Raw genomic sequence first — 24,127 nt, 5'->3', positions numbered from 1 at the left:
CTCCTATTGGAGTGGACTCAGAAAGCCTCAATTTAATCTCTGATGCTGCTGAATGCCACCTAAGAGAGGGCGTTAACTCTTTTTCCTGCCTTCCTCATACCCCTGGGAGGATGGCTGGGGTGTCTCAGGCAGGAAAAGAACGAGACTGGAAGGGAATTGGGGGGATGAACCCCACAGAAGGGCCTTCATCCCAGCATTTCCCTGTCCCCCCCTTTAAAACATAGCATACAGTAGCTCACCAGTTCTCTGGTCTTCAGGAACGATGTATTGCTTCAACAGAGGCTTATAAAACAGCACCTCAAATAGCATTTTATTTTTTTCTAATGCAAAAGGAATCATACAGTAGGCATTCTGTTGCTGGTATGGTAATACTCTATAGTTTTTATCAATGTCCTTCTCTCTCTTTTGTCTCTCTGTTTTGCTCTGTTGAGCTCAAACTTCAGGTCCTTAACTTACAATCACCTCAGGACAGCAAAAATGACTGCTGTGTACCAGCCATTACACCCAAGTTTCAATCAAAGGAAGAGGGAAGGCCAAGAAGGGCCCATTGATACGTTGATTGACTGAGTTTACCCTCTTTTCAGGAAACATTTCCAGAAGACTCACACAGTCCTTCATTCCTTCATTAAATGCGTGAGAAGTTAGTTACAAGAGCACTCTGTCCTGGAAGGGAGGCCAGGAAATCTAATTTTTTCAATGAGGTGCATTGTCACCTCTGATGGAATGAGGGCTGTGTGTGTGTAAGAAGGGAGCATAAAACTGGGGGTAGGCAATGGCAGTGTTAGCTCAACTCTAGACCTCTCTTGGCATGGTCTGTGGACCCATATTCTACTTCCTCAAGGAGGTCGTGAGACTGCTGAGTGGTGGGCACTGGAGCCAAAGAAATGACTGAATCTCTCCTCCACTGTCTTCACTAAACAGACCGTGAAAGTGGAAGGGGCAGTGCAGTGATTTATTTTCTCCTGGATGTGAAATTTACTGTCCTCCTTAGAAGGCAGAAATGATGACCACAGCTGCCTTTTATTTTCCTGTTACTACACCCAAGAAGTGTGGTGAGAATCAAAAGACAGATAAGGGAAAGCATGTGATAAACTACAAGAGACAATACAGTGACAGAAGTGATCGTTTGTCATTATTATGAGTGTGCTCACGTCCCCTCAGTGGAAGAGAAGGGCTTTCTAAGGGCCAGAGCTAGAGGCCAAGAGAAAAGGGGAGGTGAGGAAGAGGAAGAGAAGGTGAGAGGGAAGGAGTGGGAAGGCCTGCAGAGAGGGGAGAAGACTAAGGAAATGGAGGGTAGAGTGAAAGAGAAAAGGGGGATGAGGAGGGGAGGAGGAAAGAGGAGGGAAGAAGATAGAGACTCTATCTCTCTGGTACAACACGAATGGGCAGAATTGATGGGCTGAAGAAATAGTACAGAGTGTAGGGCACTTGCCTTGCACATGGCTGGACTGGGTTCGATCCCCAGCACCCCATAGGATCCCCAGAGCTGTGCCAGGAGTGCTCCCTGAGCACCACACTGCTGAATGTGTAGTGTGTACCACTGCCCTGCTCCCCCCACCCACACACACACACCAAAACAAAATAAACTGAATGGGCAGAATTGAATTCCGTGACAAAGCCCTTGCTCACAACTTTCTGGAAGATTATGTTCAAGTGATTTTTCTCAGGGGCCCAGAAGATGACCTTGCATGAGGGAACCCTGGTTTGATCCCAATGTAAAACAACCCCTGAACATCTGTTGGTGTAGCTCTTGAGCACCACCGATTTGGGCCCATATGAAAAAAAAAACAACGCCAAGTTTTTCACTCAGGTTTTTCTGTTTTCAAATTTAAATAGATCTGTTGTCATTTTCAAAGCAATATCACAAGGCTGTAATACAAGGCTGTAATACGAAAGAACAGGAAAGTGTTTCTTTAGAAAAACCTGTTTAGTTTTTTAATTAATTAGATGTGGGGGCCTCCCAAGTGATATTCAGGGGGCCAGGCCAGCAGCTCAGTGCAAGCGCTTGAGAACATTGCGCTGCGGGGCCCTGCTCGGCCACCGTGGGCGCTCAGGGGCCTTCCCAGTCACATGGGGCGGTGCTTGGCTCAGGAAACCAGAAGGTTGGGGAAAGAAAAGTGTAAGCGTCTTACCTGCTTTCCTAACTCTCTAGCGCCACCTGTGGTAAATTTTATATGACTGAGTTGTTGTGCACCCTCATTTGTAGCTCACCTTCACTGTTCTTCAGTCCAGCAAGGGCTGAAATCTGTCTGCAATCACGGCCTACCGCAAAGAGAAACCACTGAAAGAGGCCCAGGCCCAGTTTGACCTCGTGTTTGCATTCAAGCCTGGAGTGCTGGGACAGCGGGACAGTTGCACAGGATAGAAACAGGTAAAGCACCTTTCAATCTGCCAGGCTATGGGCTCCAATCTGGGTCTGTAGGAAGTTAACCTCAGATATTTATATATGCAAATCATAAACATTTACAACAACACTGTAGACCTGACATAGGTTTTTATATATTTTTGTTTTGTTTTGTTTTATTTTGCTTTTTGGGTCATACCCATTGATGCACAGGGGTTACTCCTGGCTTTGCACTCAGGAATTACTCCTGGTGGTGCTCGGGGGACCATACAGGATGCTGGACTCGAACCCAGGTTGGCCATATGCAAGGCAAACGCCCTACCTGCTGTACTATAGTCCAGCTCTTTTTTTTTTTCTTCAAAGATTTAAAAAACCTTGTTTAATTTTAGCTAATTTGTGGGGTGCACGAGTTGTTTTTTAGAAAAAAAAACAGGAGTTTTATATATTTATATATTATTAGCTTGGGCAACCACAATCAAGTCCTACTAACAGTGGGTGTAGGCAGCAGAGATGGTTTTCCTCTCAGATCCTGAGCTGGAGGCAGGACACGGAGGCCACACAGGCCCCTCTGGTTCTGTGTCCTCATCTATTCTCTCATGGCCCAGGGAATTGGATCAGGGTCTACCCTAAGGATTGAATGTAGATTCCTTCCCTCTCCAAGGCTGTTTCCCAATATGATTGCATTTCCCAGTACATCAGTCTTGGCAAGACACAACAGAGCCTGGGCAGTCCTCTGGCTCTCAATAGAGCCACCTGTAGTCTCAGTGCAAAGAGGAGAGAGGGTTAGGCTAGACCCTCTCCCCCACAAAATTCTCTTCTTCCTCTTTCACTCTCCCTAACGCCTTCCAACAGAATTTCCCTAAATGCCATTTCTTCTTTTTCTTTTCCCAGTTGTCTAAAATGTCTGTAACCTCGCGCTGGATTGGGTAGTGCAAGGCCTCAAACTATTTCATAATGTTCTCTCAAGCACTGTAGAAATGCACAGGGTTCCCCCAGACCCAAGTGCGCTGGAGGCTTGCAGTCTTGCAGTCTTCTCTAATAGATGTTTTGTAGGCAGAGAGATGTACTGGGGTGAAGGTGCTGCAGCTGACTGTGGTTGAATCCCCAGTACTGCATATGGTGCTGAGCACTGTCAGGAGTGATCCCTGAGCACCCCTGGGTGTGGCTCAACACCCTGTTATATAAATAAATTTTATTTCTTCCATAATAAATAAATATATAAATAAATTAAGTCCCAATAAATAAATAAAATCTAGCTTTTTGAGATGTATTCACATGTTAAAAAAAACATTGGCATAAGAGTTCTTAAAGTCAGTGCTTGTTGTTTGAAACTTTTTTTTTTTTAAGCGTTCACTATGTTCATGATGCAAGTTTTTAAAATGATGCCTGCGGTCCTTAGTCTGTCTCTCACAGAGGGACCCCCTCACCTCTTCCCAGGTCTTTGTAGAGGAGTTCATTAATTCCATAATACCCGTGTCCGCCAGCATTGCGATTGACAAGCACATTCTCAAGTGGTGAATAATTAGATCCTAATCACCACCCAGGGAGGGAAGTTGGGAAATCATTTTAATCCTTGTACACACGAGATAATTGGAGCCTAAAGAACGGGGGCTTTTCAAGGTCAGGCCACAGGAAAGTCATGGATTCCAGGTCTCAGCCTCGGTATAGATGACCCCCACAATTCCATGCTTCCTTCTTCCTCAGAAATGGAGGTCCACCAATATAATGTTTCTTTTTTCTTTTTCTTTTTTTGCTTTTTGGGTCACACCCAGCGATGCTTAGGGGTTACTTCTGGCTCTGCACTCAGGAATTGCTCCTGGCAGTGCTTGGGTGACCATATGGGATGCTGGGGATCGAACCCGGGTCAGCCGTGTGCAAGGCAAACGCCTTACCCGCTGTGCTATCGCTCCGGCCCCGCACCAATCTAATGTTTCAATAGAGATTGGTGGCAGCTAGTCCTTGGGAGGTGGAAGAAGTAAAAGTGGCATGATACTCAGTGGTTATCAGGGCAATGGGCTCTTCAGCGGGTGGAAGATGGGCAGCTTGGGGGAGCTCTTCCTTCCCCCCTGAGAGCAGAATTTGGGTTCAGTTGAGTTCAGCGTGCCTGCTGGGTCTCGCTCTCCCCTTCGTGTGCTGGCAGGCCTTCCTCCTTCATTTTCCAGGCTCATGGCATTGATTTCCTCCTTCTCTCTCTGTAATTTCAGTCTCTGTAGTTTTCATTATGCCACAAAGAGGGATTTTTCTCTCTCCTGCAGTTTTGTCTGTATTCACCCATTAATTTACATCACTGTAGTCCTGTGAATTCTTGTTTTATTCTAAGAGTTTTGTTGATCAAACAGTAATGGATTTGGTCCGTAGGAGCCCCTTTATTCTGGCTCAGTATCCTTTTGGCAAGCTCCCATAATTATTATTTTGGCGGGTGTGTGTGTGTGTGTGTGTGTGTGTGTGTGTGTGTGTGTTTGGGCCACACCCAGTGGTGCTCAGGCGATACTCTTGGCTCTGTCCTCTTGGCAAGGCTCAGGGGACCTTATGTGGTGATAGGTATCCAATGCAGATCAGATGCACACAGGGTTAGTGCCTGAGCCTCTGCACTATCTCTCTGACCCCTGTAATTATGTTTGATGTGCCTCCCAGCAATGCTCAGGAGATCCAGGGATTATTCTGTGTCATACGGAGCCAACCAGGCTGGGTGATTCAATGTGTGGGTCTGATGATGTGATGTGGTGTTGGGGACAGCCAGGGCCACAGCAACCGTGCTGCTATGCAGTGTTTGTACTCAAACTAAAGGCCTTAGCCATAGCATGCATTGAGCCCTTTGAACTATCTCCCCAATTTCTTTTTTTTCCCCTTTTAGCGCATCCTCATTTTTTTAAAAAAAATTACTATTATTAGTTTTGGGGACTGGAGTGATAGCACAGTGGATAGGGCATTTGCCTTGCATGTGGCCTACCTGGGTTCGATTCCTCCGCCCCTCTCAGAGATCCTGGCAAGCTACCAAGAGTATTTTGCCTGCACGGCAAAGCCTGGAAAGCTCCCCGTGGCATATTTGATATGCCAAAAACAGTAACAACAAGTCTCACAATGGAGATGTTACTGGTGCCCGCTCGAGCAAATCGATGAGCAATGGGATGACAGTGATACAGTGATACAGTTTTGGGGCCATATCCTCTTGTGGTCAGGGGTCACTCCTGGCTCTATACTCAGGGTCACACCTCATACTGCTTGAGGGATCCGATGTAGTGCCAGGAATCAAAACAGGGTCAGCAATGGAACAGGGTGGAATATCCCTACACACAACCCCAAATGTATGATCATCTAATCTTTGATAAGGGAGCAAGAGATGTGAAGTGGAGCAAGGAAAGCCTCTTTAACAAATGGTCCTGGCACAACTGGACAACCACATGCAAAAAAATGGGCTTAGACCTTGACCTGACACCATGCACAAAAGTCAGATCAAAATGGATTAAAGACCTCAACATTAGACCACAATCCATAAGGTACATCGAAGACAAGGTCGGCAAAACCCTCCACGATATTGAAGATAAAGGTATCTTCAAAGGTGACACGGAACTAAGCAATCTAGTAAAAACAGACATCAACAAATGGGACTACATTAAACTAAAAAGCTTCTGCACCGCAAAAGATCCAGTGACCAGAATACAAAGACTATCCACAGAATGGGAAAGGATATTTACACAATACCCATCAGATAAGGGGTTGATATCAATGGTATATAAAGCACTGGTTGAACTCTACAAGAAGAAAACATCCAACCCCATCAAAAAATGGGGCGAAGAAATGAACAGAAACTTTACCAAGGAAGAAATACGAATGGCCAAAAGGCACATGAAAAAGTGCTCTACATCACTAATCATCAGACAGATGCAGATCAAAACAACCACGAGATACCACCTCACACCACAGAGACTAGCGCACATCCAAAAGAACAAAAGTAACCGCTGTTGGAGAGGATGTGGGGAGAAAGGGACCCTTCTACACTGCTGGTGGGAATGCTGACTGGTTCAGCCCTTCTGGAAAACAATATGGACGATTCTCAAAAAATTAGATATTGAGCTCCCATTTGACCCAGCAATACCACTGCTGGGAATATATCCCAGAGAGGCAAAAAAGTATAATCAAAACGACATCTGCACATGTATGTTCATCGCAGCACTGTTTACAATAGCCAGAATCTGGAAAAAACCCGAATGCCCTAGAACAGATGACTGGTTGAGGAAACTTTGGTACATCTATACAATGAAATACTATGCAGCTATTAGAAAAAAGGAGGTCATGAATTTTGTATTTAAGTGGATCGGCATGAAAAGTTTCATGCTGAGTGAAATGAGTCAGAAAGAGAGAGACAGACATAGAAAGATTGCACTCATCTATGGCATATAGAATAACAGAATGGGAGACTAACACCCAAGAATTGTAGAAATAAGTACCAGGAGGTTGTCTCCATGGCTTGGAGGCTGACCTCACATTCTGGGGAAAGGGCAACTCAGAGAAGGGATCACCAACTATAATGTAGTCGAAGGCCATGTGGGGGAAGGGAGTTGCGGGCTGAATGAGGGCTAGAGACTGAGCACAGTGGCCACTCAACGCCTTTATTGCAAACCTCAACAGCTAATTAGAGAGAGAGAACAGAAGGGAATGCCCTGCCACAGTGGCGGGGGGTGGGGGGCGAGATGGATGGGATTGGGGAGGGTGGGAGGGATGCTGGGTTTACTGGTGGTGGAGAATGGGCACTGGTGAAGGGATGGGTTCCCGAACTTTGTATGAGGAAAGCATAAGCACAAAAGTTTATAAATCTGTAACTGTACCCTCATGGTGGTTCACTAATTAAAAATAAATAAATTAAAAAAAAACAACAACAAAAAAACCAGGATCAGCTTCATGCTAGTTCCTTACTCTATCTCTCCAACCCCCCTCCACTTTTTTGAGTGTGGGGGCATTTGGGGTCACATCAAGGCTGTGCTCAGGGCTTATTCCTTGCTCCAAGCTCAGGGCTCACTCCTGGAGGGACTCTGGGCTTCATATGTAGTACTGCGGCTTGAACCTGGAACAGTCATGTGCAAGGCAGGCCTCCTAACCACTATACTATCATACTATCTCCCCAGCCTCCTACCCACGTTTTTTTTTTTTAAATAGAAAATGATGGTTCCTGCTCATCTTATACTTTCACTGCTCTTGCTTTAAACTCATCACATTCTACAAATCACCACACAATGTTACAGTTTGATGATGTGAGCCAGAGAAGAACACATTTTTTTTAAAGAACTAGTTTTCTTGACCTTTGAGAGAAGAGATTAATATGATAATTCCCCTGAGGTAGTGTGTGCTAATTATTTATCTCAAGGGCAAATAAACCTGTTACATTCTTATGAAATCAGTTTCATGGAAGACTGCATCTTTTCCTGAGCTTAAGACATTGCTAGATGGGAAGTGGGTGGTCACATTTGTGGGATGGGGCCACTGGGAGATCAACATGGAATAGATTGCTTCAGTTTCTGGCAAGACAAGACAGTTTTGATCATGGTTCCTCGTCTATTGAACTAATTTTATCTTATTATTATTTTTGTTTGTTTTTGTTTGTTTTGGGGCCACACTCGGTGATGCTCAGGTATCTTTCAATTAGTAGGACAGTACTTACTTGCTGTACTATCACTCCGGCCCCCTATTGAAGTAATTTTAATTTGAAAAGATTCTGAGATTATAGGGCTGGAGCGATAGCACAGCGGTAGGGCGTTCGCCTTTCACAGGGCCGACCCGTGTTTGATTCCTCCACCCCTCTCGGAGAGCCCGGCGAGCTACCTAGAGTATTGAACCCTTACAGCAGAGCCTGGCAAGCTACCTGTGGCATATTGGATATGCCAAAAACAGTAACAATAAGTCCCTCAATGAGAGACGTTACTAGTGCCCGCTCGAACAAATTGATGTGCAACGGGATGACAATGACAATGAGATTATAGAGAATAAGATCATGAACACAAGTATATTCACCTCTGGATAGAAGAAATGCCTTAGCTCCTTTTGGCAAGAGAGTAAAACTACCTCAATTTTGAAAGCCAATTTCCCTCCCCTCCTTCATCTCTCTCCCCATACATAACTTTCAAGTTAGTGGGCACCTTCTTGACCTTCAATATTACTTTGATCTCACATAAGTAAACATCAATATAGAGTACTGCCTTACTTAATTTAATTTTTTTTTGGTTTTGTTTGGGGTCAGGACTTAGTTCCAGCTCTGCACTCAGGAATTACTCCTGGTGGTGCTTGGGGGACTATATGGGATGTTGGGGATAGAACCTGGGTAATCCGTGTGCAAAGCGGATTTGCCCTACCTGCTGTACTATCGTACCAACCCAAATTTATGTGCTTTTAACAACTTTGGAGCTACTCTTGAGGGCTTATTCCTGGTGATACTCAGAGGAGCCCATGTGGTGCGAGGGATTCAAATCTATCTCTTAGCCCCTCCACTATTTTTTTTTTGGTTGGGGGGATGGGCACACACTTGGCGGTGCTCAAGGCTTGCTCCTGACTGTGTCAGGGATCACTCCTTGTGGACTAGGGAGACCCTCTAGGATTTCGGGAATAGAATCTCTGTCAGTCATGTGAAAAGCAAGTGCCCTCCCCACCGTGCTCATGCCCCAGTTTTTTTGAGGAGGGGTGGAAGACACACTAACAGTGTTTAGGGCTTACTCTTGGTTCTTTGCTCTGGGATCATACCTGGCAGTGCTCAGGGGACCATATGGGGTACTAATGATTGAATGCTGGTTGGCCAAATGCACGGTAAAAGCATTGCCTGCTGTACTATGTTTCCGGCTTCTGTCTTATTTTAAATATTTTAAAAGCAGCAGTATATACCTATATATCCTAGTTTTATACCTAGTTTTAAATATATATCCTAGTTTTAAATAGATTTGCTATTGTTGTTTTAATTAACATTGAACTATATCCATATTTGTCATGTAGATTTAATTCATTAATTTTATTGACTAGATCATATTTTGTTATATGCTGTTATAGAGATAGGATAGGATAGTGCCAATGCTTTGTATAGTCTTTTTGGGTTTTTCTTGGAATGCTGTCACTTTGCTTGACATCATTGAAAGTCAATTACTTTTTCTCTCTTCTTAAAAAGAGAATTTTTATGATAAATATTTTTTAATTTTTATAACAAATGACATCATTGAATGACATTTACGTTAACTTTTTTTTTTATCATTTACTTCTTAATCTCTCATTTACCTCTTATGTCTGTTTCCGGAATTACTAATATCCAAGCATTTGTAGTATAAAGTTGGATGGGAGTAAAGTGAAAATCATTTTCTTGCTCTTTTTATGATTTTAGGGATTTTAATATTTAGTTATTAGATATACTTATTGCATCTCTGCACAGCTTTGTGAGCTCGGATGTTAGCTTGTGGTTGCCTGAGGCTCGCGCCAAACCACGTTGACAAATGAGCTCGAGAGTTTCCGAAGACAGGCGTCTGTTTGTGGCTTTCTCACTTTCAGCATTCTTCGCACAGTCATGGAGGTGCTGAACCAGTCGATCGTATTCCTCGTCGATGTTGTCAAGGATGGCATCTTCCCATGTTGCTGCAATAGTGCCAAAGAGCTCCCAGTTGGTGGTCATTCTGGGAGTTGCCTTCTTAGACTTAAATTTTGCAGACTTTTCTCCCCGCTCTGTGAAGTAGAATTTTGCATGAAGGAGACGGTGGTCCGATCCTGTTTGGAACTTTGGGACAACAGCGACATCGGTCAGGCAAAACCTTCGATTGAATATGATGTGGTCAATTTCATTGTGGAACTGTCCACCAGGAGACTCCCATGTCCAGCATTTAGATTCAACCTTCTGGAACTGTGAGTTACCATGGATGGTCTTGGTCGATATGATGAATTCAAACAGTCTCTCAACCTGATCATTCCATTCTAGGCCATGGGTCCCAATGTGGAATTCTTTGGGCGACCTTCTCGGATCTATCTTGGCATTAAAATCACCAACAATGATCTTGTAGAAGGTGTGGTCTTCTTTATAGAACGTCTCCAGTTCCATGTAGAACCTCTCAATTTCTTCTTCATCATAGTTGGAAGTTGGTGCGTAGATGACAAAGATAGAAACTGCAGGCAGTGAGCCACATCTATTCAAGCGTAATCGTCCAATTTGGGTTGTTAGGCTCTAGAATGAATCGATGCTCATGGCCAAGTTTGTGTTGATAAGGACACCAATGCCACCAACGCCTCTGTTGTCACATGTTTCAAGGAACAATTCTTCTCCAATGTCAAAAATGGTGTGATGTGATTGATGTCTCTTCGTTCCGGTCAGGCCAATGATGTCGTACTTGATCTTCTGCGCTTGCACCATCAGGTCCTCGATGGATGCTTCTGATGCCAACGTACGTGCAGACAATCATTTTAGTCTTTCTTCATTTTGGCAGTCTAGTTCATCCCTGAGATTTTTTTCAGCCTCTTCTTGTTCATCTTTCTTAACACTGCCATATTGGGGGCTCTTTTGGTGACAGGTGAATGAGGCCAATTGTTGTTACTGCTGTTGGCATATTGAATACGCCATGGGTAGCTTGGTAGGCTCTGCCGTGTGGGTGGGATACTCTCGGTAGCTTGCCGGGCTCTCGGAGAGGGATGAAGGCTTTTAGGGCAGCCTCCAATCGCCCTTAGAGTTATTACCATGGTTCACACCAAATTTGAACCTAACAAATACAGTGCGGGAATAATGGGTATTAAGTATCTTATGGTGTGTCACGTGGCCACAAAGTGGCCATGCGGTCTGGAGAGCAGCCTGGAGCGTGGCGGTGGCTGGGTAGTGGATGTAGTGGGGTTCGGCCAGTGAGGTATTTATCAATTTACCTCAAAGAGAGAAGAGCAGCAGTATTGGCCAGTGCAGCAGATGCCAGGAAAAGTATTCGCAATGCTGGCCTGTCCTTCACCAACTACAAGACCAAGATGACTGCCCTCCGACATCCTGATGGATCTATCATATCTTCCAGAAAGGCACTGGAGAGGATTATTCACGACTTCTACTCGGATCTCTTTGACAGTCATATCCACCTGCCCACGTACCAAATTCCACAGGATGGATATGTCGTTCCCAACGTTCTCCCTTCTGAAATCTGACACGCCATTTCATTGGTAAAGACGCATACAGCACCTGGTCTGGACAAGGTCAGACCCGAACACCTGAAAAATCTGCCGCCAGTACTCGTCAATACACTGGCTCGACTCTTCACAGGCTACCTGTCTGAATGCAAGGTTCTGTCTCAGTGAAAAACCAGTAAGACTGTTCTGTTGTACAAGAAGGGAGACATCCATGACATCGGCAACTATCGCCCAATCTGCCTGCTGTCTGTCGTCTACAAGTTGTTCACTTGTGTCATCCTGAATAGAATAGGCAGAACACTAGATGAAGGACAACCATGCGAGCAAGCTGGGTCCCGAAGGGGAGTCAGCATGATAGACCATATCCACACAGTGACCAAATTTATTGAAGTTTTGCGAGAGTTCAAGATGCCGCTCTGTCTAACGTTCATCGACTTAAAGAAGGCCTTCGATTCTGTTGAGACTGAGGTGGTCATCGAAGCCCTGGCCAAATAGGGCGTTCAAACTCTGTATATCAAAATCCTACTGTATTGTGGATTCACCACCAGGATCTCACCATTCTACAAGGAAGTGATCATTGATGTAAAGAGAGGGGTGCGGCAAGGTGATACTATTTCATCGAAACTCTTCAGTGCTACCCTCGAGAACATCATGCGAAGACTGGAATGGGAAGGAATGGGAGTGAAGATAGACGGTCGGCAATTACAACACCTCCGCTTCGCTGATCATCGTTCTCATAGCACCAAACATTAGCCAAGTGGCACAAATGCTGGCCGACTTCGACCACAAGTGTGGAAAGGTCGGATTGCAGCTGAATCTCAACAAGACGATGTTCATGAAAAATGAACTGGTCCCTGAAGCTCCATTTGCTCTCAGTGGAATGAACATCTCCGAATGCAGCAGCTATGTGTACCTGGGTCGAGAAATCAACATGAGAATTACTTGGTGCCAGAACTGCACAGGAGGAAGAGAGCAGCGTGGAATGCATTCAAGAGCGTCGAAGATGTGGTTAAGAGAATGAAGAAACTCCGACTCTGGGCACATCTTTTCGATTCCACCATTCTTCCTGCACTAACGTATGCCTCAGAGACCTGGGCCCTACGCAAACAGGATGAGAATGCTATTAGGGTATCCCAAAGAGGAATCGAAATAGCTATGCTTGGAGTATCACGTCTCACTCAAGTGAGAGAAGGAATCCGGAGTTAGGACCTCCGTCGATGGTCAAGAATCAGGGACGCTGTCTCGTTTGCCAAGGCATTAAAAAATCAGATGGGTCGGTCATGTAATGTGATTCAGAGACCACCGCTGGACTAGAGCTGTTACCGACTGGATTCCACAGGACGTCAGAAGACCTTGTGGCCGCCCACCAACTAGATGGTCAGATTTCTTTGTCAAATCCCTGAATGAACGATTTGAGGCTCTTCGTGTGCCTGGAGCAAGCAGATATCATTGGACTGCACTAGCACATGACAGGGACAAATGGAGACAATACTGGTGCCCGCTCGAGCAAATTGAAGATCAATGGGATGACAAGTGATACAAGTGATAGATATATTTATGATAAGTTGGCTTTTTATCAATTTAAGGGACTTATAACCTACCACTCTGCTAAAAGTTGTTTTTCCCAATACCCCCAATGATTGATTTCATAACTAAAATTATCTTCATGCATCTGTTGATATGATTATACGATTCTCTTCTTCAAGTCCTTTAGCTACATCAACATATTTCTTCATATTCTATCTTTTTATGATAAGTATTAAAATGTATTCTATCTTTTTATGATAAGATGAGATAGGAGACCGCTGGGCTGTAGCTTAGTGGTAAAACTTTGCCCTAAATGTATGAGGACTTGGGTTTGATCTCCCACGCTGTAAAAGCAAACAACATAGGGGACCACCCTCTATTAAGGTATGATATGTCTCATTTGTTTTATCTATTGCTCAACTGAGTTTGATACATGTCTGCCTACTTTCTGTTCATTTTTCTATTTTGGAAAGCCTTTTCATGCGGATCTTTGAAGTGGGGGTTCTGTACATCTTTGCTTAATATTACGCTTGTCTGGTTTTCTTCTAGAGACTATATTAGCTTCACAAAACAAGTTTGAAGTCTTTATTCACTATCTGGAAGAATTTATATATAATTAGAATTATCTGTTCCATGAAAGTTTAGAGGATCCACCTGGAAAACCATCTGGAGCCTCTAATTTCTTTGTGGGAAATGAAAAAAAACACTATTATTTCAAGTTTTAATTTTGTTTGTTGGGTTTTCCATTTCTTCTTGAGTTAATAATGGAAAGCATGGTCTGGAGCATATTCTACTGTGACCCTTTCTTAACTAAGAATGGCAACTGGGAGAGCAATGCGAGAAATATCTTGAACTCATAATGTTATTGATTTTGAATTATATTTTAGTCATTTAGTCATGTAACAGAATAAGCTCCAAATTCCATAACAGAATATGGAGTTTATTCTGTTACATGACCATGTTATATGATTGTTACTTTAATTAGATCAGACATTGGTAAACAATCATTGGTATTACTTGTCAGCAAAATGCAAACATTACCAGTTCTTGTAAATAAAGTTTTATTAAAACTCAGGCTCATTATTAATTTCTATTTTGTCTATTACTGCTTTCCTACAGAGTTCAGTACTTGTGTCCCTGTGGTCTAAAAACTTAAAATAGTTACTTTCTGATTATTTATTTTGGGGGCCATACCTGGCAGTGTTCAGGGCTCTCCACTGTCCTATTGCTCTGGCCCACTTTCTGACCCTTTATAAAACAAGTTTACTAATCCTAAACTATTCCGTAATACTACCTGCCACTCCATGGAGAAAGGTTACACTCCCCACCTCACCACTGACTTGAGAACTGGTCATGGGACTTTCTTTTGGTAATTAATGAAAGTGACAGATATCAACTCCAGGGGTAATCTTTTAAGAGCCAGCATTTAATTTGTCGTATTTTTAATTTTTGATCTCTTACTGCAGGACTGGAGCGATAGCACAGTGAGTAGGGCGTTTGCCTTGCACGCGGCCAACCCGGGTTCAATTCCTTTGTCCATCTCAGAGAGCCTGGCAAGCTACTGAGAGTATCCTGCCCACACAGCAGAGCCTGGCAAGCTACCCATGGCATATTTGATATGCCAAAAACAGTAACAACAAGTTTCACAATGGAGACGTTACTGGTGCCTGCTAGAGCAAATTAATGAACAATGAGACAACAGTGCTACAGATCTCTTACTGGAGGACTGACAATGCTTTAGATACAAGCTATTCCATTAGCTTGGGTTTGGACGAAAATGGATTTGCAGCAAATTTTTGATGGATATGTCATGATAATGAGAAATATATATTTGTTAATAAAGGTCACAAAGAATTTGCTGTTATTTATTTTGGCCACATTATGTAGATGAGTATTTCTCAACCTTTATCCAAATGTGGTCCCCGTCCAACTTGTTTCTTTTTCTGTAGCTCCCTGTCTCACAAAGGTTGGCCCCTTTGTCTCTTGCCAGGACCTTTATTTATGAAATTTTTACTAGTGGTCCCTTTGGAATATTCTAGGGACTCATAGGGAACATACAAACCCCAGCTGAGAAATGCTGAACTAGACTATTTCAACCAATGTAGTAGACCATATGAAAGTTATGTTGACCTGACAAGACTCAAAGGGTTTAATTTGAAAGACATCTCCTGTTGCCCCTCTCATTCACTTTGTGGGGTAGGTTATCTTTTATCTTTGAAAATTTAGACAGGCCCAGAATTGCCTTGGTTACTCTGTAAAATATAAGAAAATTCCCAGTGACTTCAGTGACATAGAACTCCAAAACTCTTTAATAGTTACAATATCCTTGCCCACATAATGTACAGAACTTCTATCTTAAAATGGAAGCTTGTTTTCCTTGAATGCATTGAAAACTCATAGCTGGAAAGGGAAGTGATAGGTCTTTCTCTCTTTTCTTTTGTAGGTTATTCACTCCTTCCCCATCATACAAACTTTAATTTTTCATTCTTTCAGTGTTCGTATCATGGAACCTATTCTGATTCAGACAGGCCCCATTTTCTCTTAACTGCCATGTTAAAGCTTTTAGTAAAAAGTGTGCAGTGTGACTCAGCAACCTTACTCAACCCCTTCTCAGTGACTACAACACTCATCCATTGATTTCTCCTTATCAGTGACTATAAAAAATTACCACCCTCTGAGTCTCTCCTTACAAATTATTGCACAAAGACCAGAGAGGCCATCTGCTGATTGTTACAAAAGAGTCCCCACTCTAGCTTTCTATCTGAAGACTGCCAACCAATCCAAAAGTTTCTAACAAATGATGCATAATTTGGACCACTTCCTCTGTCCTGACTCAGGGGGAACATACGTTAGGACTACCCCTTGGTTGTGGGCCTGAATTATGATTCCTTTCCAGGAACAAACTCTTTCCTGATTATGTGGCAGCCTGATTGAATTTTGGTGATAGTATTGACGTGGAAAGGAAGAGGTGAGGGGGCAGGAGACTATTGTCTGATAGTATTGTGGCAATCCTGTGTTGGTGTTTCTTAGGCTTGGTGGATGTTTCGACTGTCTCCGAATACTGTGGTTTTCCACCTCTCAATGAGATTTTTACTTGTTTTTCTTTTGAAATGGTCAAGTCTTATGTCTGATTAGATTGCTATTGGTGGGTGGGTATCAGCTTCTTCAGTTTCTAGATCTCTGGAAATACTTTGTTAGTTTGCTTGTCTGGGGGCTACACCTGGGGGTGTTCAGGGATTACTCCTGGTTCTGTACTCTGGCCCTGAGTACAACCCGAGTACAACCTGAGTTGGTCAGGTGCAAGGCAAGTGCCCTGCCTGCTTTTTTATATCTCTGGTCCTGATCTCCAGAAGTATTATGACTCTTTTCTTTTCATTTCTTCTTCTGTAGTTCCTTCACTACTCCAGGTAATACCTCTTGACATGATACAGGATAAATCTATGTGACTTCTATCTCATGCATGGTTCATATTTACTCTCAAATAAACACTTTTCATATCCTTCTCTTTCTCCTTCTTCTCCTCCTCCTCCTCCTCCTCCTCCTCCTCCTCCTCCTCCTCCTCCTCCTCCTCTTCCTTCTTCTTCTTCTTCTTCTTCTTCTTCTTCTTCTTCTTCTTCTTCTTCTTCTTCTTCTTCTTCTTCTTCTTCTTCTTCTTCTTCTTCTTCTTCTTCTTCTTCTTCTCCTTCTTCTCCTTCTCCTCCTCCTCCTTCTTCTTCTTCTTCTTCTCCTCCTCCTCCTCCTCCTCCTTCTTCTTCTTCTTCTTCTTCTTCTTCTTCTTCTTCTTCTTCTTCTTCTTCTTCTTCTTCTTCTTCTTCTTCTTCTTCTTCTTCTTCTTCTCCTTCTCCTTCTCCTTCTCCTTCTCCTTCTTCTTCTTCTTCTTCTTCTTCTTCTTCTTCTTCTTCTTCTTCTTCTTCTTCTTCTTCTTCTTCTTCTTCTTCTCCTTCTCCTTCTCCTTCTCCTTCTCCTTCTTCTTCTTCTTCTTCTTCTTCTTCTTCTTCTTCTTCTTCTTCTTCTTCTTCTTCTTCTTCTTCTTCTTCTTCTTCTTCTTCTTCTTCTTCTTCTTCTTCTTCTTCCTCCTCCTCCTCCTCATATTCCTCTTTCTCCTCATCTTCCTCTTCCTCCTCCTCTTCCTCCTCCTTCTTCTCCTTCTTTTCTTTTTTTAAAATTTTGCTCAAGTTCAATCTATTTTTTTTTGCTTTTTGGGTCATACCCGGCAATGCACAGGGGTTACTCCTGGCTCTGAACTCAGGAATTACTCCTAGTGGTGCTCAGGGGACCATATGGGATGCTGGGAATCAAACCCGGGTTGGCCACGTGCAAGGTAAATGCCCTACCCGCTGTGCTATTGCTCCAGCCCCCTCCAATTATCTTCTAGGTACATCATCATCATGATGATGTCCCGTTGATTGTCAAATTTCTCGAGTGGTCTTAGTAATGTCTCCATTCATCCCAGCCCTGAGATTTTAGAAGCCTCTCTACTCGTCCTTTCCAACGATGCGGCATTGGAGGCTCTTTCAGGGTCAGGGGAATGAGACCCAGCATTGTTACTGGTTTTGACATATAAATACACCGTGGGGAGTTTGCAAGGCTCTCCCATGTGGGCAGGAAACTCTCAGTAGTTTGCCAGATTCTCCCAGAGGGAGAACTATGCTATAAGATGTCCTTCTAGGTACAGTAATGAACAAATGAGTCCATGCCCTCATGAGGTTTACATTTAAGGGTAGAAACTCAGACAATAGACAAATAAGAAAAAAAGTGTATTAAACACAATCCTGTTTGTAGTTATTTCATACTTGATCTTAATTGGCCAACAACTTTAAAAATATTTTTCTAACTGTATACCTTCTTTCACTTAAAATTTTTACTTCCTTTACTTTTGCTCTTTTTTCTTGCTTTCCATTGGATATTTTATATTAAGTTTTATTTTGCTCGTTTGAGTCATTTTAATAATGTAAAATGATCTCTATCGCAAAGCCCTTTAAGTTGGAGCTTCCACATTTGTAGTCCCTCCTCCGTAGCCCACATTCTGTGAGGGTTGGAAAGTGAACCAGGGGAAGATGATTCAGCGTTACTTGAAATTGCCACACACATGCATCACTGATACTCTTCTTCATTTCCAAAGGCTTTTTTGTTTTGTTTTGGTTTCCTGGTATTTCCTGGTATTTCATTTCCATAGGTTTTATTGCTGTATCTTAAAGTTCATTTATCTTTTGTTCTCCATGATCCGACCTATTTGTAATCCAATCTACATATTAAAAAAACTCAGTTGTAATCTTTATCACTGGAAGTCTCGTTTGTATATATTTTGTGTTTTCCTTATTGTTGCTGTTCTTTGAAGTCACTGGCCCACCTCTGGTGACCCAAGGGTCTCCTGGTGCATTTGTGGCCAATCACTGTCCCCCACGTAGGTGGGTGAATGAAGGAATGGCCACAACCGGGCATTATCAACCGGACACAGACTGGTTGGTAATCAGTGGCTGTTAATTCAAGTCTCACAGTGTTAGTTATACAGAAATCATGAAGGGTTGGGGGTAGCAAATACATATAGTCGTGGTTGAAAATTATCATAAATAATGAACAGATGTAAAGCCGTTCCTTCAGAGGAAGTTCTAGGAGATGAACCCAAGGACAAAATCTCTAGGGGCTCAGCACTCTAGATCCCTACTAGGAGATCTGCCCAAGGGTGAAATTTAGTAATCCATTTAAACATTCATATTAAATTTACTTTTTAATAATATTTCTAGTCATTTTGTATGAACATAATAAGAGCTATATTAATATAAAGAGTAGCTCTCGTTTGGGACATCTTGCTATATGTCCCAGACCATAGTCCTCAGGCCAGGTTAGTCTTTCCTAACCCCAGCAAAATCCTTATTTAGTCACTTCATTTTTGGGTCATGTCAATTTGTTCCATAACCGTGCTCCTTACTTATTATACTTCTTATGACACTTACTTAGTCCCTTTTCATGCCAGAGTAGCTTGGACTTGCCCTGGGTCCATTATTGTACCTCACCAAGACCCCCTTTTATTAGAGAGTTAGGAACTAAGGGTAACTGAAGCTTAAGTCAAGTAAATATGACATATGCCCAGGAGTATGTATTATTTGGAGTCAACTAACTCCCATGTTACAAACAGCATTAACTGTCTTCTGTGTCTATATAAAAAGGACATTGAACTAAAATAAACTATGCAAAATACATAAAGGAAAGAGAAAAGCAATATTTCACTTACATGTACAAAACCCAGAGTCTTCTGTAACCTGTAGGTTACAGAGTCTGGGGATATTAACGATTAACAGATAGGGGAAGAAGAAAACAAAGGAGAGGTTAAAAATAAGCATAGAAGATTGGGAATGCCTGATGGAGTTGGATATGCCTCCAGAGAACTGTGATGAGTGTAAATCAATAAACCTAAATACCCTGCATGGGGAGAGGGGATGTTATGGTGGGGGTTTGGCTTGGGGAGGAAGGACAAACCAATGCCACTTCTTAAAATGCTTAGAACTATAATCCAACACCTTATGTCTGCTTAATTTTTTAACCACCAAATTCAATTTAAGAACTGTGTAAGGGCCTTCTCTGCTAAGTCTGCTGTGTGTGTGTGTGTGTGTGTGTGTGTGTGTGTGTGTGTGTGTGTGGCGTTAGGGGGGTGGTGAGGGATGGGATCATATTTGGTAGTGCCAAGGGGCTATTCCTGATGCCAGAGATTTAACTGGGAGTACCTATCCTAATCTTGTGCTCCAGCTCTTTGATCTCTTTCCCTGACTGTGAGTTGTCTTTGATGGAATGATGAATTTGCCTCAATTAGGGGTCATATTTACAGATTTTTGCATATGTGGTCATCTTTGCTTAGTATTAGATGCTGTGAATTTTATACCATGCAGTTGTTGATTATTTTATATTTTTATAAAGCTTGAGCTTTTTTCCAGATCTGTAGGGAGGCAAAGATGGAGGAAGACAACTTTCCCAGTTTCAGAATTTCAGAGCTTTCTCTCCCTTTGTTACTGCACTCCAGGGGTGACCTGCTCTCTGCTTCTCTGAGCTAAGTTTTCTGCCAATCATGATTTCCAGTGCTCCATTGGCCTTTTCTTCCAGGGAATACAGGTAGACTGCATTTAAAGGGAGCCCCGTTCATGGACAACTAGCAGGGGTGAGGGAGATGCTAAACCAGAGAGTTGGGGCTGGAGGCAGTGGCCGAGGTTAGGAAGATGAAGAAGCCAAAACTGAATCCACACATACGACTGCAGAAGAGCCATGTTTAAGGGAAAGCCCACTTGGAGTCCTCCTCTGGGGCAGGGCAGGCAGAGGAGGTAAGCGTGCCTGAACAGAGGTGAAGCAGGCTCACCAAAAGGGAGGCGCAGGTAAGCATGCCCAAACAGGCGAGAGCTGTGTGCGGAAGGCCCATGCAGGTGCATGTGGGAGGATGAGCATGGGAAGCACTTGGTGTTAGAATCACATACGAGGTAGACCTGCCTGGCTTCCCCCTGAAGATAAGAGTTTCCTCTGTGGGACTCCCAATCCCTGAGTGTCACTGGGACATCTGCCCAGGGACAACACCCCTTTGACGCAATCAGGCACGTGAGTGGAAGGAAGGATGCCTGCCTCCTTCCAATGCCTTTCCCTTTTGCTTGAACGGAATGAAGGTGACCTCTCAACCTCTGGCAGTTCTTGAAGTTAATGTGTGATGAGGGTGGAGTTCACATGATCTTATCCTGACTCTAATTAGGGAAGGAATAATTTTATTATCTTACTGGTGAGACGGCAACCATGTTCAGAACATGCTCAGTAATTGGCTACTTGATCACTTAGGGCATATCAGTTTTAACTAAAGATGATGGCAGATTTCATTTCCAGATTTATTTAGTACAATTTTGTTTGGACTGGAGCGATAGCACAGCGGGTAGGGCATTTACCTTGCATGTGGCCGACACGGGTTGATTCCTCCGTCCCTCTTGGAGAGCCCGGCAAGCTACCGAGAGTATCCCGCCCACATGGCAGAGCCTGGTAAGGTACCCGTGGCATATTCGATATGCCAAAACCAGTAACAACAAGTCTCACAATGGAGACATTACTGGTGCCCACTCAAGCAAATAGATGAACAATGGGACAACAGTGCTACAGTGCTTGTTTGGTGTGGGGCAGTGTTCTTGGGCTACTCCCAGATTAATGCTCTTGGGTCTCATCTCCACAGGCCATGCTTTGCTGTGGATTAGTTCTGGGGCCTCCTGCATGCAAAGGCAAAACACTTGCCTTCATGCTTTTCTTCCCTTCATTAGGATGCTAAGTCCCCCTTAAGGCTCGTCCTATTTGCAAGAAGACACCAAGTAATAGATAGAGCAAGAGAAAGCAGGAGAAGAGACACATCCTTTCAAGACTAAAGGCAGACTAAATTTAGACCAATGGGAAATTTTACATTTCCAGATGTAAAGGATACTTGCCCCTTTCTCTGTGCCATGGGTATGTGCGTGATGCATTCACATGTGTGTGAACCACACTGGCTGTTACCAAACCACGTCCTGTATTCCTGTAGCGTCTGGCCTTCGCATAGGGGCCAGGATATTTGGATCTCATGCCTTTATTTTAAGACAGGCACAGAGATGTGGGGCTGACTGCTGGCACCCGTTGATAGGTTACAGAGTTGGGATTTCTCACATGCATTTAATTCACAGATTTCCCGTTCCCCTCCCAATCTTCACACTCAGACATGTCCGAGGGCCTCAAAGCTCCACTCGCCTCTGTGTTAGTTGATGAAAACCATAGGCTGGAGCTGCACAAAGACGTATCCTGCTCGTTGTTGGGGTGTCCCCCCAGTAACCTGCTTGTTACAGAAAGACTCTGGCCAGGTCCCCACCCACATGTCTGCTTCTGGTTTCCTGTGCAGGGGCAGACTGTGTGCCCTCGGTAGGTGGCTCCCGGGGGCTAATGGCTCGAGGTACCCTCATCAGAGGTGACCACAGAGGGTGACCACGGGCTGCAGAGCTGGGGCTTTCTGGAATGGACTTTCCCTTCTAAGGTCTGTCTTGAGATAGTACTGCTCCCACACGTCTCCCGGTAATGCTGTGTGCCTCACATCCCCCAGGATGTTGGTTCCAAGCCGGGCTGCGACTGGCATTCAGGGGATCTCTCCAGCTTTCTGGAACTCGTTCGCTCCCGGTGTCTCACAGACCTTTGCCATTTCCAGGGAACCACGATTCCTGCCTTAGTGACTCCGTGCTCTTACACAAGCTGTTTCTTGTGTCTAGTCTCTTCTCCACTGGATGGCTTCAAGCACACATCTCCTCATTCCCTGATTTACTTTTTTTTTTTAAGTACTAAAATGTATGTAACATAAACGGGAACATTCCCACCACTTTTTAGGGTACAGATTGTGATTTGAAGGCGATTCGCATTGTTGGGCACACCCTCATTCCCCTCCACCTCCAGAATTCTTAATTTAGCAAAACTGAAACTCTGCACCACTAAAATGAAAACTGTTCATCCCTTCAATAACCCCTCAGGCCCCATCCACCCTTGTTCTTCCTGTCTGTGAGACTTTGACTAGTTGAGGCACCTCGTAGGGGTGGAACCAGACAGCATGGCACTGAGATAACATCTTCAGGTGCCATCCAGTTGTTGCCTGAGTCAGAAGTTCCTTCCCTTATAAGGTTCAATATTATTCCAAGGTATGGAAGCATCACATTGTGTTGGGAGCAATTCATCAGTGATGGGCACTTGGCCACCTTTTGACTGTTGTACTATTGTCTCAGAGAATAGTCTGCATGCCTGTGACAAGGCAGGGTGGGTGTTGTTGGAGAGTGTTCAGTTTTGTCCCTTAGATCTTGTGGGCTTATTCCGTTGTTCAAGTCCTCTAGTTCCTTATCTGTTGCCTTTCATCTGGATGTCCTTATTGAAAGTGGAGTATGTAAATCTGTTACTGTAAAATTTCCCCCTTTCTCTTTTCTTTATAAAATTATTTTATATATTTTGGTGGGGGCTGGAGCGATAGCACAGCAGTAGGGCGTTTGCCTTGCACGTGGCTGACTGGGGTTCGATTCCTCTGCCCCTCTCGGAGAGCCCAGCAGCTACCAAAAGTATCTCGCCTGCACAGCAGAGCCTGGCAGCTCCCTGTGGTGTATTTGACATGCCAAAAACAGTAACAAACAAGTCTCACAATGGAGATGCTACTGGTGCCCGCTCGAGCAAATCAACGAGCAATGGGATGACAATGACAATGACAATTTTGGCGGTCTGTTATTAGGTCTGGAGCAATAGCACAGCGGATAGGGCATTTGCCTTGCACGTGGCCGACCCGGTTTGATTCCTCCGTCCCTCTTGGAGAGCCTGGCAAGCTATGGAGAGTATCCCGCCGGCGAGGCAGAGCCTGGTAAGCTACCCGTGGAGTATTTGATATGCCAAAACCAGTAACAAGTCTCACAATGGAGATGTTACTGGTGCCCGCTCAAGCAAATCGATGAACAATGGGATGACAGTGATACAGTGACAGTTATTAGGTACGTACATGTCTTCCTCATTTGCAAAGATTGCTTCTCCATTCTCTCACCCTTGCCTTTCCTATCCCCAAAGTTACTCCCCTTATATAGTAGCATCTCTGAGGGCTATGTTAGCAAATGCTTTACTCATCTGTCTTCCCCATAAATCTGTCTTGGAGGACATAGAAAAGTGTCCTATTGATGTTTTCCTTCTAGAATCTGCCAGTTTCCTTTTAAAAAAATAAATCTTACCTTTTCTGGTTTTTGTTCTTTTGGATCATACCCAGAGATGCTCAGGGCTTACTCCTGGCTCTGCACTCAGGGATCACTCCTGGAATAGCAAACAACTACCTTACCCGTTATACTATTTCTCCAGCACCCCCACTCCCTGCCCACGGCATAGGTTTCTGGCTCTTGGTGACTAAGTGAAGCCTGTTTGTGGTTGAATGTATCACCCGTGTTCTTTACCTGGGATTAAAAGAGTTATGCCCAGAATTTTCAACACAGTGTTGCTTTTTGTACACATACATCTAGCCTGACAGCCTCTGAGGTACTCTGGCCACAGGCCCTTTGATCCGACCACATTTACTCCTTCCTGCGGGAAGGGCAGGGCTTATAACTCCCCTCACAGGCGAGGGACCTAAGACTGGGAGAAGTAGGGTCGTGCGGG

General features: G+C 43.9%; 1 non-coding gene across 1 annotated transcript; it reads right to left on the bottom strand.

Moving 5' to 3' along the window:
- Positions 1 to 3,233: 3,233 nt before the first annotated feature.
- On the bottom strand, positions 3,234 to 3,365 carry LOC129400954 (small nucleolar RNA SNORA9). The gene has a single exon (XR_008628000.1). It is a non-coding gene; the product is annotated as a small nucleolar RNA SNORA9 (small nucleolar RNA).
- Between the last annotated feature and the right edge of the window lie 20,762 nt (positions 3,366 to 24,127).

The sequence above is a fragment of the Sorex araneus genome, chromosome 1 (genome assembly GCF_027595985.1).
Source record: "Sorex araneus isolate mSorAra2 chromosome 1, mSorAra2.pri, whole genome shotgun sequence".
NCBI classification, from domain to species: Eukaryota; Metazoa; Chordata; class Mammalia; order Eulipotyphla; family Soricidae; genus Sorex; species Sorex araneus.
Note: the sequence above shows the minus strand (reverse complement) of the source record. Positions and strands in the feature narration are given on the sequence as shown.